The sequence below is a fragment of the Sciurus vulgaris genome, assembly GCF_902686455.1.
Source record: "Sciurus vulgaris genome assembly, chromosome: 7".
NCBI classification, from domain to species: domain Eukaryota; kingdom Metazoa; phylum Chordata; class Mammalia; order Rodentia; family Sciuridae; genus Sciurus; species Sciurus vulgaris.
This window is the reverse complement of record NC_136467.1, coordinates 37,011,341-37,030,363: the sequence shown is the minus strand read 5'-3', so window position 1 is coordinate 37,030,363 and position 19,023 is coordinate 37,011,341. Positions and strand designations below refer to the sequence as shown.

Here is a 19,023-nt window from a genome sequence, read left to right as displayed (position 1 = left end):
GTTGTGAACTGATCCAGTTTTTCAACCTCTCTGTGCCTCTGTTTCTCCATGGTGGAAAAATGCATAAGGCTGGCACCACAGGTTAAGAAGCTTTAAAGAAAAAAAAAAAAAAAAAATTAGTTTTCTTGACATTCTAGAGATGAGAAATCCAAGATCACCATACCAGAAAGGGTGGTTTCTCTTGAGGTCTCTCTTGGTCTACAGATGCTGCCTTCTCACTGGTTCTCTCTTGGCCCTTTTTTCTGGTGCACGTCCCTTCCTGAGATCTCTTCTTATAAAGTCCCTAAGCATAGTTGATTAGAGCCCCAACCTTAAGACTTCTTTTAATCTTAACTACCTCTCTAAGGCCTATCTCCAAAACACTCATACCAGGGATTGGGCTTCAATATATAAATTTGGGGGGAACACACTTCAGTCTACAAGAATATATAACAAGGACACCCACCTCACATGATCCATGAAGATGAGTAAGCACGTTACTCTACATAAAGTGCTGGGCACACAGCAAGTTGAATGTAAGAGCTAACTATTAGGTAGGTGCTATTACATTTACATGTCTGACAAGTACTCATAAATCTCAGCATTAGTTGGTCAAAATATTTGTAGTCTGTCTTTGAAATTTCTTGTATCAGAATGGTGATATCTTAGGGGAAAATGTAGGACACATCTTGCTGATAACATTTATCTCAATTTAAAACCTGGTGGCTAACACAGAAATGTTGGAGGTTTCTAACCAGGAGCAAAACCAATAGATAGGTTTGATTTTCTCACCTTCCCAGTGGACACAAAGGCTTTTTGTGTCTCAGGATTACGCTCTGATAAAGAATGCGGAAAGAATGTTTATGAGGAAGCAGACAAACAGCCAGAACAGCCTGGCTCCTGTGTATCCACAGTTGGCAGCTACAGCGCAGTTTGGGCTACACCAATAATTCTCAATTATTTTACCTGTGGTCAGTTCCTAAACTACTGGAAACTGTAATGAGAACATAAGATTAATTTAGATGGATCCAAGCACTCATAAGAACAATAACATAAACCACCATCACCACACACACACACACACACACACACACACACACACACACACACACGTAATTAGGTTTACATGAATCTGTAAGATTTTCTCTTATTACTTTTTCAGTTGTCCTTCATGATTATGGCTGGGAGTTTGTGTAGTACAAACATGATGAATAGAAAATGGAATGGTGGGCAGGAAGCAAAGATAACTATAAGCTCAAAACACTGAAGCTACCAACAGCCTTAGGGTCAAGGCAGGAAGAGTACTAGGCAATGAAGCTTCCCCTAGGAATTGATTCACTATTTTTCACATTTAAAAAAAGTGATTTTGACATAACCTTCTAAAAATTGGAATCTGATTCTGTCATTACTTAAAACCCTTCAATATCATTGGTTTGCCTCTAAGGTGAAGTCACTGCCCTTAGTACGGACGCAAAGTGCTCGTGACATAGTTCCATCATTTAGCCACAGTCATTTCCAACACCATCCAACACACCAATAGCAGTGTCTAGTGCTTTTGGGCCTCTCACTACCTAAAAAATTATGTGGCTGGGCACAGTGGTGCACACCTGTAATCCCAGCGGCTTGGGAGGCTGAGGCAGGAGGATTGTGAGTTCAGAGTCAGTCTCAGCAAAAGTGAGACCCTGTCTCTAAATAAAATACAAAATAGGGCTGGGGATGTAACTCAGTGGTCAAGTGCCCCTGAGTTCAATCCCCAGTAGCCGCCCCCCCCCCCCCCCAAACACACACACACAAAAGAAAAATCAATGATGCCATTTTGGGTTTATCTTTAGATTTCCACACTGGTATCACATCCTTGACAGACTCCATCCATCCATTTACCAAGTGAGTTGTTGGTCTGTTCAATGTTCCCACAATATCCTAAATCTAACATTATTCTTGAATTTATCAAGCTGTTACTTTGTATATACCTAAGGCCCTATTCAAAATTTTCAATGGCATCTATCAGCTAGCAATCCAAAAACCCAAAATTCAATGTATTATCATTGCTGAATTCAAACATCTCTACATCTACAAACTTGGGTTTGAAACCCAACCCTGTCATTCACTACTCATGTGGCTCTTAAAGAATCTGTCACAAAGACAAGCAATAATACTTATAGGATATATATATATAAATCCTATATTATAGGATATATCACATATATATATGGTCTTCCTCACACTTAGACATGCTCTCCCTTCTCTATAGATAACCCCCCAAAATGATTTCGGGAGGCATGGGAAAGACTATTGTACATTGACTTTTGTGGCAACACAAACCCCTACTTTTTCCTCAGTCTAGAGTGTGGTGTTCAATGAGATACCAGAATGTAAACCTGAAATTAAATGGAAAGGGCTAGAATGTGTATTTTTATTGTTCCTTTAATAATATGACACATACTAGGCACTTAACAATATATGTTAAATGAATGAATGAATTGTTCTTCTGCAAAAAGAAAGCAAACACCTTCTTCGCTTTTTCCCAGAGCATATTCTATTTAAGAAACTACATGTACAACCACAATAATGGGATCCTATTTAGAATAAGTTATACTCCATTTATGTCAAAATACACTCTACTGTCAAGTGTAAAAGAACAAATAAAATAATTTTAAAGAGAAAATACAATAAGAACTGGTAATTAAAACTGAATTTTTAAAAATTGAGTATAAATGTCTTCAACCCAGTTTTAAAACGTACAGCACTATACTTAGACTATCACTGATTCACAGAACAAGAAAAGAACTTTAAAATTACCAAATACAAATGCTTTATTTTAACAAAGTAGTGACTTGGGTGTCCCAGCCCTTTTCCTCCCTCTCTTATCTGCAAAATCCAAGGGTAATATGTACTCCAACTGTCTCCTCCTCTATGATATCTTCCCAAATTCTTCTTGCAGAGTCAGTTCTTCTCTCAGTCTTTTTCTCAGCACTTTACTCCTTAGTGAGCTATGACAATTTTCAATGTTTTCATTTTGCAAAAGGGACAGAAGCTCCTTGAGGTTTTGCAAAGGCTAAATACAACCCAATGTGGTACCTGGCATACCCTAAGTTATTTACCACATTGCTTGTTTTTAATGTTGAAGAGTAAAGCCTGCCAGTTGATATATGTACCTTTGTTTATGTAAGACTATGCTTTATGTTGAAGTTCACTGTAAGCATTTTCAAAGATAGTTTGGTTAATTAAATTGGATCTTATATTAAATTTTTTTTAAAAAAGCTGCAGTCTAGTAATTTCTTACAAAGCTTTCCCTTCAAAATATATCCCTTAAAATTAGTATCTTGTGCTTCAGATAAGACTTGGGAGGCTTTCTGATCAGCCAGAATTACAGTGTGTAAATAAGGAACAACTTTGAAACCGCTGCCCAGCAGCTGGAGGGCTCAGCAGGAGCACTGGAGTAAAAAACACTTTTGTTTCCCAGGGGCGAAAGGTTAGAGCCAAACACAATAGTACAACAGAAACAACAAAATGAGAAAAAATGTTTACAGGATTTATCTTGACTCTTTGGGAAAGAAAATAAAATATTACAAGCCTTCAATCGAAGTGGCACCATGCCGTCATGCAATCCAAAAGCATTTTAAAATCTGCCCATGATGTTTTTTCTAGTAAACATTTCCGAAAAAGCCTGCAACTCGATTTATGTGCATGAAAGGGAATTAGAGTATACCTCCCTACACCTTACAATTCACATTAAAACGTCATAATGCCTTCAAAGTATGTGGGGGAGAGCAACCATTGAATTCCTCTCTTTCTGTCTTTTCCAAGAAGCCAAATTGTAAAATCTTTGCTACTCTCACAAAAAAGTAATCTCAGTTCTCAAGGTTTGAGTATGTGTCCATTTTCTAGGGCAACCCCTTACAATATATATCTAAAAATTTTTAAACTTTTCTTCCTTTCTTCATGTTTTATTACACAACAACTCAGCACAGTCTAAAAGAAACTGGGTGAATGGAAATATATATACAAAGAGATACGCACACACACACACACACACACATATACACGTGTATATACATGCACACACACGTATATTCATATATAGTCCAGAGAAGAGAAAGTTAACAGGAAAGAATTTCAAAAATAGTAAAACTTATCAATAAGGGAAGCTAAGGTGAAAAGAACAGAGACTCAATCTGGAAATGTGCCTTAGGATCCAACTGCTTGGAACCAAAACGGGTAATTTTAACTGATTAAGGTTTTAAACATATGCATACACACATATGATTGCACTCATACCTCAAACTGTAATGTAAATGGAAGTAATTTTTAAAAATAAGAATATTCAGTCATGTTACCAAAAAAAGAATTATGTAAAAAATAGGAAAGTGTAACCCGCGAATTTTGTTTATAAATCCTCTTAGAGCAAAGGCCCAAGAAACCCAACCAACTTTAATGTTCTTTATCTTGGTAAATATTACAGTTCAAAGTGGGTACTCAAAAGGCATCTCTCACCCTTTCTTGACTCTCGGTGTCCACAAACCTACTAGTAAACCCTTTCATTACTACCTTTCTCCAATCCGTGTACTTATCTCTGGCTCTGCCTTCATCTAGACTAGACTATTTAGATTACAACAACATCATCATAATTGGTCTCACCAAATCTATATGACCTCTCCAAACCATTTATCAGACTGTGCTCTCAGAGACCCTTACAAAAGGAGTATCTGACCATATCTTTCTCCTGCTTTGGTTCCACCATTTCCTTCTTGAATTACATCTTCATAATCATAGAGACCTGCATGGCCAGGCATCTGCCTGAAAGCGTTGGCCCCTCTCAGCCCAGTTCTCCCTCAGTCCCCTTTCCAACATGGTGGGTGGGTTTCTCCGAGTTGCTTCAATCTTATCATGTCCTCTGCAGTCTCCATGTCCTCACACAGGCTGTGCTCTTTGCCTAGAATATTCTGCCTGGCTTTCTTCATATCAAGAATTCCCACTGACTCTTTGATTCTCAGTGACCAAAAGACAAGGACAATCTCCCTGAAGAGATACTCTCCTAACTCCCTGTATTCTTTATAGCATTTATGAATTTATGATAATTTATTTATTTTTTTGCAGTACTGCGAATTGAACCCAAGGGAGCTTCACCACTGAGCTACAACTTTTTTCTTTATTTTTAATTTTTTAAATTTTTATTTATTTATTTATTTATTTATTTATTTATTTATTTATATGTTTTGCTTTGAGACAGTCTCATCAATTTGTCCAGGTAGCCTGGAATTTGCCATCCTCCTGCCTCAGCCTCCCAAGTAGCTGGAATTACAGTTGTAATCTACTGGGCCCAGCTAATGATTCCTTATTTACAAATGCCTGTTTAACATTCAACTACCCTGGAATGTTTAACCATGATTTAAAAGTCCATGATGAAAACAATCACATTCACAGTCCCTAAAGCATTCCATAGTGGAGGAGTTCAGTACCTAAAGAATTACTAAGGGTGTCCTCCAAAATCTTAGGAGAAGAAGCATTCCAAAAGAGAAGTGTCACCTCAGACTTCAGCAGTATGACTGTTAGAAAAATTATTTTCCTAAATTTTAAGGTAAAAAAGTTGGACAGATAAAGAAGGGAACTAGTACTAAAACCCTGTTCAGGAGTAAGATACAGAACAGAGAATTTTAATTATGAATACTACCTCTGATTATTGTATATTTCATTCAGGGAATTTAGCATATACTTTGTTTCCATACAGCTTTTACCAAAATCCTGTACATAAAGCTAGTATTTAACAAATATCTGCTAAATGACAATTATTAATGTAAAATATTAAGCCAAGATGAAGTAACATAAGTTTAATTTAGGATCTTGGGATTTAAGACAAGGACCAGATTTCATGCGGTACTGCCCTAGAGAACAGAGCCCATAATCTTTGAAATAATATAACCTCCTCCACTTTGGCTATTAGGAGCAACATATATAGCCTTTAAAATTATTACTGCCTTATAAAATCTACTGTTTTCTAAACAAATAAATATATAAACCAAATCAAACTGCTTCCAGATTCATAAAAAGCTTAAAGTGCTACACAAGATATAATAAACAAATGATGATGTAATGTGACATTTTCAGGTATGGTTTTTGAAATTACAGTACTCTCATTTTATAATATGATTCTTTACAAAGAGGACTAGAGTTCTCTCACAAAATTTTATTCAAAATGTTTATAGTGCTTGGCATCACAGTAAACTCAAGAAGGCTCCATAAACCAAGGTGGCTCTGGAATCAGTAAAACATCATAGACAGTGTAAGGTATAAAGCCGCTTGCCTTTCCGATTACAGGAATTTCCCACCTCCCAACCACTTGTCAATCTGCACTCCACCCGCCTCTTCCAATACAGGAATTTCCGGCTTACATTGCCCTCATCTTCCTGCCTCCCACATCACGTCCTAACATGTTATTGGTCCATCAGTCAGTCTGCAAGAATTCTCCTCCGTGATTGGTTCCTCCCAGCCCCCGAGATTCCAATATCTGGGAGAAGCCACGCGCCATCTTTCTCTTTCACCCCTTCATTTCTCCCTGAGTGGACCACATAAATAAAGTCCCTTGTGGGAGACCTCATGTCTGCGGAGCATTTTTCTGGGAGCTATCAGCAAGCCACAACTGCCCCTAACATCTGGTGCTATATTTTTACATTTTTTTATTTTTCTTAACAGACAGTGTTGGGGCTTAGAAAATAAAACTCCAGAGGCTCAGTAGCAGCACACTTGGCAAGCATACACAAGGTCCTGATGCCATCCTCAACGCAGCACAAAACAAAAACAAAGTAAATAAAAGAAAGTTGCTTGGAACCATGGCACACGCCTGTAATCCCAGCAGCTCGGGAGGCTGAGGCAGGAGGATCACGAGTTCAAAGCCAGCCTCAGCAACTGCAAGGCACTAAACAATTCAGTGAGACCCTGTCTCTAAATAAAATACAAAATAGGGATGGGGATGTGACTCAGTGGCCAAGTGCCCTTGAGTTCAATCCCCAATACCCCAAAATAAACAAACATAACGATGCATATAATTCCAGTGTGACTAGTGAGTCCCCTAGGCCACCCCTATACTCATTTGAAAAAAGAAAAAGAAGGAAAAGAATACTCCCTCATATGGCATTTTGACAGGCTGAATATTTTGAACTGAAGAATATTAAAAGACCTCAGAAGCGGCCCCAGAACCAACGTCTCTCTGCCCTTTTCAGCCCTTCTGTTTCTCACCCCTCATTCTCTCCCAAAGTGAATCACAGAAGCCAGACTTCCTCTTCCCCAAGCTGAGTCACAGAAACTAGAACTCATTTTTCCCAAAGCAGACCATACAGCCTAAAAATATTACTTCAAACTTCCCTGCCTTTCTATGTAAGAGTTGTCCATAAAGAAACTAATTCTCTAACCTACTTTGTCTGATAGGACACCATAGGAACCCCATCTTCAAGAGTTGCTGACCTAAACCCAGGAGGAAGGAATGCTCCCCCTCACCGGAGACCTGGAAGAATCCATACAGGCCCTGATGAGTTAATAAGGTGCATCATTTCTTCCAACTATGTGGCTACATATCTATCCATTTTTCATCCAATCTAAGCATAAAAATGGACAGCTTTCCTTGGGTTTGGGGGTCTTCATTTTGAAGACTCTGAGTCACATAAAACTTTGATGAAATAAATTTGTTATGTTTCTCTTGTTAATCTGTCTTTTGACACAGGGTGTCAATGATGAAGAAAAAGTATTATGTATTTCCACACCTCCAGGAACAAACATAAGAATACCTATAAACCCCAAAAGATAACACCTTAATAAAATAACCAAATAACGATGCCAAAACCCTCCCACACACATAATAGCATATGATTAATCATCTGTAAAATTGTCTTACATGACTGTATTCTATACTACCAGCAATTAAGTTTTAACCTCAGAGTTACAAAAAAGTAGTGAGTACTAGCCAATAGCAGAACTTCAATCTTAATAGTTGGGAGCAAAAGTAATAGCTAACATTTAAGTAAGCTCACTTTAAAAAATATATTTTACTTAATTATGTCTGTCATATATTTTGAAAAAATTAACACTAACAGAAAGTAAAATTATTCTTAACACTTAATATTTTATTTTTGTTTGAAATGAATGAACATAAAATTTCACATTTCAATCAAATAAACATCAAAATGAGAGATAAACAATTACAACCTTGGCTATCTTCTTGTGATTGAATTTATCCTATTTTCCCTCTTCTATTTCTTTTTTCTTAGTAGCAACACATCCATGTGTTGATGAACCTTGTTGTCTCTATTTGGATCCAAAGTTTATGTAAGAATCATTTATCAAAGGGTTGGAGGGTTTTGTTTGTTTGTTTGTTTGTTTTTTGTTTTTGTTTTTATTTTTTCTTCTTTCTGTGGGATGTAGCTAACATAGAAACAGCAAAATCTCATTAACTGGAGGTGGTGTGAAATGATTCTGTGAATCACTGTAAAATCTGAATTGAAGAACATTTTCAATAAATATGATTTTTATACTTTAAAGTATTTTTTTCCTAATAAGAAGTATTCTTTTAAACATGTTGACTAATAATAAGTTCTCTAAAGACTGTTTTTCTCAAGAACAGGTAGTCATTGTGGTAACTGAAAAGAAATTCCCTGAAACTATAGTCATCTATTTACTTAAAACTATCTTCCAGCCTGGATATTAAATAGACAAATCATAGCCTAGCCTCCATTCCAAGCATCCTCACTTCCAAACTATGGCCAGTTTCCCATTTCAAAACAGGTAGCTTTCCTAGCCTAGGCTCCTGGGTGCTGAAGGGCTCATGTAATTGACATTTCGAAGACATAAAGAGAACTCTCAGTATTGGAAGAATGCTGGCTTTTCCTGCCCACTTAAACTAACCAGCTCCCTTGAACCCATGGGGGAGACATTTACTCAGTTCAATAAACAACACTTGGCAAAGAGCCCTTCCCCTCCTGATTAGCATCTCAACATCCTCCTCTGCTTTTAGCAAGACTAGACTAAGGGGCTGCTGGAGAACAGAGGCATCAATGGTCCTCTGTCCAGAAACTGCCTCTTCCTCTAAATGTTGAGAGATGTGTCTAGGTATGATAATGTCCATAACTCTAAGACTTCAAGATATACTGAATTATGAAGTAATGCCATACTATCATTCAAAATACAAAATGTGCCATTCTATCCTAGAATTAAGACAGGAGAAATATAAATAATAACATATCTTGACAAAAGGTACCCAGATAGATGGATTTTCTGAGTCTCAACAATAGAATAAACAGAGAAGAGGTAGGAGACAACCTCAGACAAAAAACTACTTTAGTAGCTAAAGGTTTTGTTTGTTTTCTGTTCCTTTGTTTCTTCATTTTAAGTCTTGATACCTTTTTATGAGTCAGAATTTCTTAAATGGTCCATTCAGTATCACCATGGGCATTTAAAAGCATTTTTTTCTGCCAATCAAGCTTTCTTTGCATAATGTTTTGTTTTAAAATCAAGATACAGGTTTATTTGAAGACAAATGTGAATAATGAGACTGTACAGGTATATCCAAAGAACATTTGCCTTCTGTTGTTTTGTCAAGAGTAGTACCAAAATAGGAAAAGTAAATATCAATAAAAACCCTAGTTTCTTTATTCACTACAACATCTTGTCATAAATAAGAAACAAAAGACTAAAGTACTCTACAGGACTACCCATACTTCTGAAACACAGAATTGTACATTTTTAACTTGAAGATACTTCAAAAGACACTTAATCTGAGCTTCCCTCATCAAACTTGGCAGTCAATTAGTATCTGAAGAGCCAAAGAACAAGCCACTGCCATAAGAACTTATGTTTGGGGTTGTAAATGCATATTCGCATAAATTACCTGACTTGATCTTATACACTGTCAGTAGCTGCACTGGTGTAAATTATTATTACCATGACTTGCTCTTTGGTCCTCCAGATACCAACTGACTACCAAGTTTGGTGAGAGAAGCTCAGATTAAGTATCTTTAAAAGTATATTCAAACCTAAAGAATAAATACTAAATTAAGGAAAACCCTATGATCTTACAGTCCACCAGAAGTGCCACAACCTAATGGTTAAGAGAATGATCTTGGAGTTTACAAGCTGTGTGACTTTGGATGAGTTACTTCATTGGATTATGGTAAGCACCATATGAAAGAGTGCAGAGGATTTCCAACTTTTTTGGATCAGGTTCACAGGTCATGTGGTAACCCGGTTCACAGACACATAAAGGTATGTAAACTATTCAATTAAAACCAAAGTTTCATGAAACAACAATTCCCCACCTTCCTCTCCAAGATGCACGATTATTTCTGTTATCATTATATTCTCTTCCACTATTTTACCTACTGAACTGAATTCACTACCCACAAAATGGGTGGTTACATGCAATTTGAAAACCCTGAGGTAAGGGTGATTAAGTACTTTTAGCTCAATACTAAGTTAAAATGAAATACACAAATAGCAGTTATTGAAAACAACATCTTTTAAAGTTACATCACCGTAAGTTAGTGGACCCAAAACATGAAAAAGGATCTAAGGTTTGCCCCTGAAATGATAGGCTAGCCACGACATGTAGACAGCACACGGGAATATACTCCAGTGGCCTCGACTTCTGATGGGGAGGCAGGCAAAACTCATGCCCAGCTTTGCTGTCATCTTGTCATCAGGCTTCAGCAAACAAGTGGCTAAATACAGTGAGAAATGAAGTACAGATCTTTATCAGGCCCTGCTGAATAAGCAAAATGTAGAGATACAAAGTAACAGAAATTAGAAATTGTCTGTCAAAAACAGATGCTCTAAAACGGGTCATCCTGGTTCACATAATCATGTGATTAACTGAGAAAGGGGAGGATCTCATTTTAATGATTGTGGTCACTGTTTGTAAGCTCTCCAGTCTTATGAATTATAATCTATCTCGCATACTTACATCTGTGACTATGCTTAGCCAACCAGGCCATCATTTTGAATACCAATTAACTGTTATATTATTATAGGTAGAAAGGCGAGAAACTAAGTTTAAGGTCTACTGATCATGCAGTAGCAATATATTTTTAAAAATAAGTCCTTGAGAGCTTGTGCTAACATACGCCTCTTTCCTGTAACCATGTAGGTGCAGAAAACAAAACTTCCAGGCCATTCAGTGTTTCATCTGTACTAATTTTTGAGTAATATTTGTCACTTCCTTTTCTCCTACTTGGTTTCCTCAAGGGAAAAGACTACTAAATAGTGTGTTAAAATCTATATTTTGTTTTGCAGTCTAGAAAATTTTTCTTAGGAAATCCACTTTTAAATTGTGAAGTTTAGAGTGCTTCCATAATCTTGAAACTGCTCATATGAACCAAAGTAAATTGTTTCCAGATATGAGACAAAAGATTTTGTGTAAAACATACACAAAATCATAAAAAATCCCTTTTGCCAAAAGGAATGATTTGGAGAGAATTGGCACTTTGTCATATACAGATGCTCCTTGGCTTAATGATGAGATTACATCCATGTAAACGCATCATAAACTAAAAATATCATAAGTAAAAAAGTGCATAAGTATGCACTTAATGCACCTAACCTACCAAAAATCATAGCTTAACAACACAGTGCACTGTTGAGTATCAGTTGCTCACCCTCAAGGTCACGGGAGACTGGGAGCAGTAGCTCACTGCTGTTGGCCTGAATCATGGAAGAATGGTTCTGCCTATCTATAGTCCAGGAAAAGATCCAAAATCAAAATTCAAGTTATAAGTTCTACTAAATGCATATCACTTTCTCATCATTGTAAAGCTAAACAATCTTAAAGTCATAAAGTCAAAACTGTACTACTACAGTTAATTCTCACACACACACCCCACTCCTAAAATCTGAAGAAAAACACACACACATAAAATATATTTATACTATGCCAATCAAAACACTAGCATACAGTATACTCTGGACTATAAGAATAGCTTAGTTTTAGACAGCAACTTCTTTGTGTCCAGAACTAACACATATGAACCATAGAGGAATTTTAATTTAACACTACATAAATCCCATAGGATTTTTTTGGGACATGGAATATTCTTGTTCTATAGAAATAAGCATGATAAGAGCATGTAGTAAAGCAGGATTAAACTATTTTATATATAACAATGGTAGAAATTAAATGAGAGAAATTTAAGAATCAAGTAAAATACACAAAAGTAACTTTAATAACTATTAAAAATATACTAGTTAGAAGTAACTGAGTAGAAAATACTGACAAAATATTATTAAGCCCAAAACTTACACTGTAGTATTAAGATGACAAACGTGTTTTGTTTAAAAAAAATAAAGATCTTGTAAATGTTAATAATTGCACATATGCCAAAAAAAAAAAAAAAAAAAAAAAAAATCCATGAAAGCAACAATGTATACCAAGTTTGGATACAAACCTATTCACTTTTGTTGACACATTTATTCTTCCAATATTTTTGAACAACTTAAACACCAGGTGTTCTTGTGGACCACAAGAGAGATGCTAGTACAAAGATAATATAATAATTTTCAAGTTATGTTTACTCGAAATCCACCATCTATTGTGTAACAGTAAAAAAATGGTGATTAGTGTAAAAAATGTACATAACTTGAAGGCAATGAAAAGCTGGCCTTGAATGTGGTCTTAGCAGGGTTCCATGTTCACAGCCCTTAAGGAGAGCTTGAATAGTCTTGCCAACACACCTGAAACCAAAAATAGCCATTGTGTGCGATGGGGAAACTCATTTCCTCAAAGTCAGTCTTCTTTAAGGGAATTTTCCCAAAAAATAGGCTCCAAAGTGAGTGAACCAAAAGTCTTTGGCATCAATATTTTGTATCAATCAACCTAAATCTTGTTGATAACTAGACACTTGCCAATGATTCAAATTGGAACAGACTTTTGTACACTGAACTCTGTTCATTTGGGAAAGAGTTATAGAAAGTTCTCATAATTAAAAGGGATTTACACACTGGGTTCCTCACTCATATCCAAAATTATAATGCATAGAAAGAACAGTGTGAGGAAACTAGCCCATACCAGTGGCTCCTGACATCTATTGTTATAATGTTCAAGAATTTTGTGAGCTGGTTGCTACTTACAGTCATTATTTAAAATCAAATTATATAAGCCTACAGTTGAATAAATAATGTTAAGAACAGTGGTAATAACTAAAAATCATCACCTCCTAATTATTTTACTATTATCTTCACTAGGGTAGGGTCAATTACTTCTCTTGCATCTGTATGCAATAAATATTACATAATTAACGGTGTAACTGTGCACCTCGTTCCAACTCTGTGTTCAGTGATGTCACAGTGGTAGTTAAAAATCAGCCATGGTGGGAGTTATTTGCACCATGGAGACTGGCAAATTGTAAACTCTGAATTATTTTGAGCTGATTGTTACACACTTACCACCAATGTAACTACCTCATTGCCCATGTGCATTGTGTTCCTGTACTCAGGAATTTTTCTGGTTAGGAGCTTTCTGACCTAGGTAGGACTAATTACCCCAGGAGTGAGTGAGTGACTGCCCTTACTCCACATCCTAATGGCACTCGGTCATTGTACTTCCCACTTGAAATTGCGACTTAATCATTCATGGATCTTCTACATAGTCTGCGGTGTCCTTCAATGTAGGGACTTGATCGATTTTTTCATCTTTTTGCCCTCCATACAGCCCGACACAAAAGGGATATGTATTTAATATTTGGTGTATTTAATCAGACCAACAGGTAAAAGCATGAGACAAGCTCTGCCATACACATTTTGTTGAATGAAGAGGCCATTAGCTCACTCTAATAGGGATCCTAATCAATCATCTAAATGCACAAATCAATGACTTCTGCCTCAACAAGGTGTTGCCAGCAAGAACATGCTAATAATTTAGACTGCTATCACTTGCTTTAACCAGCTCTAAATGATATATTTGACATATTATTGTAAGTTCAAATCACAATATACAGAAAAGACAGTTTCTTTTTGTCACTGCTCCAAAAAAGTCAATGCTTGAGGTAGCTATAATCTCAACCATGGATAAGGCAACAAGTACCTCCAACTAAAAGGAAGCTTCAAGAGATTTCAAGGCATCAGCCCCTAAAAAGGTAAATGCTGGTGTGACATTCTGCCCCTCCCTCTCCCCACCCTTAACTACATTGAAAGCAACATTTGACATTCTTAACAAAATCACATTTTTCTAAAATGTGTTGGCAACTGGTGAAGTTTGTGGTATCATTGTGAATGAGTGCTGGGGTGGATAGAGTACTTGTATCCAATGGCGTGCTGACTCCGAACTAAGGAAAAGTGCTGACTAGGAAAGAGCTCAGATGGATATTTACAGGAGCAGCATACAACTGCAAAATCCAAAGGATTACCCTACAGATTTTTGTGCCTAAACTAGAGGTGAAATTGCCTCAAAGCAATTTCCTGACTTCACCTGAGATCTGCATTCCTGATTAAAAAACAGACAGGAAAGGATACAATCTACACTGCAGAACCTAAGAGATTTTACCTTAGAGCAGGCAATCACAGCACCTGGGAGATTCTGAGGCTATCTGCTCTAACCTTTCATGGTTATGGCTTTCTTCAATTCCCTAGTGCAAGAGGTTAGAAGCCACAGCCCAAACCATGTTGGACAGAATTTAGTTTCTCCTGTATGTTATTGTATGTAAATGTGCTGTCTATTGCATTGTGTTTTCAATCCATATATAGGTCCTCCATTTTTTATTAATCATTTTCTAATTCCATAGCTTTTAGGTGTTGTCAGGACAGGCATATGGAACAGTTGGCTTTCCAAATAACTGAGTCATGATTTTGGACTTCAGGAGAGTGTAGGTATGCATTCATTCTTAGATAATTGTTCAAAGTTAAATGTACCACAGAAGTTTTGGATTTTTTTTTTTTTTTTTTTAATGCTCCTTTTCATTAGGTCTGTGAAGTTGATCAAATAATGTACCAAAATAACAACATCTGGAGAAACATGCAAGAAATTAAAAGAAAAAAATTTAAAAGAAGAGGAGCTTTTGAAGACACCTCCTGCCCCTACAATCACAAAGACTTATTAGCAGAGGCATCTAGTCAGGGCACAAAATAGCATTACGATGGTAAATTAAATATGAGAGCATTATTTCAGTGAAATTCAGGCTTGCAGTGAAAAGAACTTCTCTGCTAAGAAAGTTAACAGGAATTTTTGCAAAGCTGGAGAGTAAATATTTTCACAAGTATAACACAGGGAAAAAGGAAGTTGGTTTCAATAAAGTTAGAGAAGATACTATAAAACAGGTGAATAAGCACAAGACATCTGAAACTTGAGTAGAACACAAAATCCTTGTCAAAGTTTAAAGAGGATTTCCTCTGCATGGACTAGCCAAAGAGTCAGCCAGTCTGCAAGTGACCTAACATCAAACATTTTAACAGACCATACCATCGTGTCCCAGCACTGAAGTTGGGTTTACCAAGTAGACAAGAGACTTGAAAAAGTTTTGGAGTTTAAAAGAATGTGAAACTATCTCAATATTTTGTGAACTAACAAAGATGAAATCTCCATACAAACGTCAAAAAGAAAAACAAAAATGTTACCTAAAATTCACAGGTAAATGGCTATTTTAAAAGGTGAGTGTTTGCTTAGCACATATGTCAAGGGTAAATAGACTACTGATATCCTTTTCTCGTTCTATAACCTTTGGTGAAATAACATTCTTTAGGAACTGTAGAGATCTCTCTCTTGTATTTCTTCTTATTTTGAATTCCCTCATTTCTAAATCTGAGTGCTGCTCCTAGACAGGACATTAATATCATCATCACAGACAATGCTTGAAGTGGCAGAGATTTCTCAACTTTTGGTTCAATTCCCATTTAATCTTATTCCCAGTATAGGGTTTTGATATTTTATCTGAGACCAAATCTCTCCAGGGGGTAAGGAGTTCTATGTATGCCAAAAACTTCCAACTACCCCTCCTCCAATGTGCTTAAGACATTTTAATGCATTTTCCAAAGATCTTGGGAGTATTTTTATAACTAAAATTTTAATTCTCTCACTCGCTAGCACCCTCGCCCACCACTTCCACTGTTTTTCGTCATTCATCCAAAGATTCTGACTCTTAGGAATCTGTGTAAATTTGTCTCTTGTTTTCATAAACATTGAATTATATTCTTGATAGTACTGTCTGTGGTCTTTGTTAATCAGCATATTGAGTTAGTTTATTTCTGTTATCCTATTATCTATTCTCTGCTGATTTTATTTTAAAGTAAAAGATAATGCAGTTAGAAGGTTTTAAAAGATAACAGCATGGGATTAACTATTCTGCAAACATTAGTTAATTCAGTCCAGCAATAATAATGATAATAATAATAGCTAATGTGAATGAATTTGATCAGTGTGCCAGGCACTCTTTAAAGCACTTCAACTTAGTAAAAGATAATGTACTTCTCAAAATGCACATCTGGAATAGGGACTTTCATTACCCCATTTTGCAGATGTGGAAACTAAAGGGATTTGGTTAAATCATGCAGCAAAAAAAAAAAAAAAAAAAAGTCAGTGTCTTTATTCACACTCAGATGGCAGATTCCAGTGTCTGTAGTCCTATACATTATGCAGTATACTCTGAGTGGAGATCAGCACTTGAGTGTCTTTTGCTTAAGTATAAAATGGGCACAAAATATTAGTGAGTCAAGTAAAACAGTTTCTAAGTTTCCACTTTTGAAACTTGTGTTTATGTCATTTGGTAATTTTAATTTTTCGTGGGAAACACCTCAATTAAGATAGATATTCAAAATCTCCACTTTCTTGTAAGACATCTGGTATATTTCAATGTCAATTCTGTTCATAATGACTGACCAAAGAGCCAAAGAGTGTACTTCTGGGATGCAGATGATGGCAGAGGCACTTAGGGGATGGTCACAGCCCACTGTCATCCAGGACTGTCGGGCCTCTCTAGCGGGTGGTCTGTCACTTAGTGGCTGTACGCCACTCAAGGCAACGGGCTCCACGGAAGCAGCAGCAAAGGAAGGCCTTTCCAAGTCCAAACCAGGAAGGCAGTTGAGAGCAGCTGTAGATCATAGCATCGTGTAGATCACGAATCTGCAGCTGTGCCGTAGGGGATTCTGCAAATGAATGTTCGGGTTATATGAGTGCATTCATATGTGCTATGATCTTCCTGATCCTGGTTCCAGCGGGAGAGGTACTGACTGTAGCCTTCAAAAAATAAATATGTTCCCTCCTCCCCCCTATTTGTTTATACTTCGGATTATTCAACTTTGGGAAAATTCCACTTGGTGGAATTTTACTATACTGCTGGCAATTTTTGTGTTTTCTTCTGCAAAACTTTTGCTCTTCTGTGTGTAGTCTCAAAGATATGGGAAGACAGCTGGGTGGACTGGAATTGTCCTGGGCAAGTTCTGAAGTGGATCAGCAAATTGTAAGAGACACACTGAGCTCTGAGACTTTCCAAGCCAAGGAGGTATGGTCAGTTACAGAACAGCCCCAGGCTAATTGTGAGTCACTGGATGTGGAGCTATGCAAAGGTTACCATTCCCTAAGTCATGCAAGTTATATCTGCTCCCCAAGCCTAGGGACAAGGCTTGGTTTACAAGTTAGCATGCCCAGGCTACTGTGCAGCAATGGCATATGATAAATGCCCAGAGACATGGAGAGCAGGAGAATACACAAAGGAATATAAATCTGATCGAGATCATGCTCTCACAAACCAGAAAAACCAGCTTGTATATGGCAAAAGCATTCTCTATTTCCTCATTAAAATATCTGAAAGTGAAAAAAGTACATATAACTATATTCCTTGAAACAAGTGTTTAACCTTCTTTCAATATGACTGTCCTACAATACATCATCTTTATTGACATATGTGAAGAAAATACAAATATTATTTGGTAGCATTCAGGTTTACATGTGTGTGTGTGTGCGTGTGTGTATACACACATATATATGAAAACAAATGAGCAGGGTTGCACTTCATGATATGTGACAGCAGTATTATCCACTTCACAAGAATTGTATGAACTCCTATTCATCCTGCCAATTTCTCCGAAGATTAGGCGGGCAACACATAACTTACATGTGAAAATAAATGAAGCCTCTGTTGCTCCCATTTCCATTCTTCAGCATATATGCTTTTTTGTATCTTCAATGATACTTTATCACTGAAGTTTATATTCCTAACAAAAACAATTCACATTTTATGGTAGTTTACAATTATAGAAGGACTTCCACATATATTATTCATTTTACCTTTAAAATGCCTGATTGAATAATTAGACAAGACATTGAAATGATTCTTTACTGTCCTTTGTCCACTTTAGTGATAAGGAAATGAAGGGTCAAACAGAAAGGAATTCCACACAGATGTCAAATGGTGATGAAGATAAGACTGGAGCCAAGTCCTGTGGCAAACCCCGTGCTGTGTCCTAACAGCCTCCCACACAGAGCTCCAATGCCTTTTGCTCTCTCTGACCCAAGTCACTGCAGTCCCTTCACCTCAGTTGTTAATATATCTCAAAGAATTGAAATATAAGCTTAGACAAAGAAGCAATGATGAATCAATTCTACAGAGCAGTCTGCTTCAATCCAGTCGGGTTGTTAGGGCAAATTATGACAAACTTCATCACTCAGGACTCACAATCATCGCAACCAATAAGGACATAAGCAAGGAAGAACAAAGGAGTCATACAGAAAACAGGCAGTAGGCAAAGGATAAGTCTGTTATGACACTGTGAAAGGGAAACAAGATGAATTCTATGAACCTTCCTCCACAACCACTGTTTTCACCTCCAGATGCCAGGCCAACTCTCTGGTCACAGAAAGCCTGTTGGCACCCAGGAGCGCCAGGGAACCATTGTCTGGCTTAAACTGGCATAGCCATGGTCCTCAGTTCACCGTTTTAGTCCACTAGCACCATCTGTCTAACACATGCTGGGCAAATCTCACTGTGAGCGGAGCTAGCTGGGCAAATACCTGCTTCCTCTCTGCATTTTATTTGGTATTCAATACCTCAAATATTTCTTACAGCAACTCTTCCTAATATTCCA

At 36.9% G+C, this 19,023-nt stretch overlaps 1 protein-coding gene and 1 long non-coding RNA gene across 5 annotated transcripts in view; both read right to left on the bottom strand.

Moving 5' to 3' along the window:
• PTPRK (protein tyrosine phosphatase receptor type K) overlaps nt 1–19,023 on the bottom strand; it is a 561,297-nt gene that overhangs the window by 532,043 nt on the left and 10,231 nt on the right. The gene's annotated exons all lie outside the window — the stretch shown is intronic.
• On the bottom strand, nt 18–7,080 carry LOC306666243. The gene is made up of 2 exons (XR_013765248.1): nt 4,392–7,080; nt 18–4,166 (listed from the first exon to the last, which is right to left on the bottom strand). It is a non-coding gene; the product is annotated as an uncharacterized lncRNA (long non-coding RNA).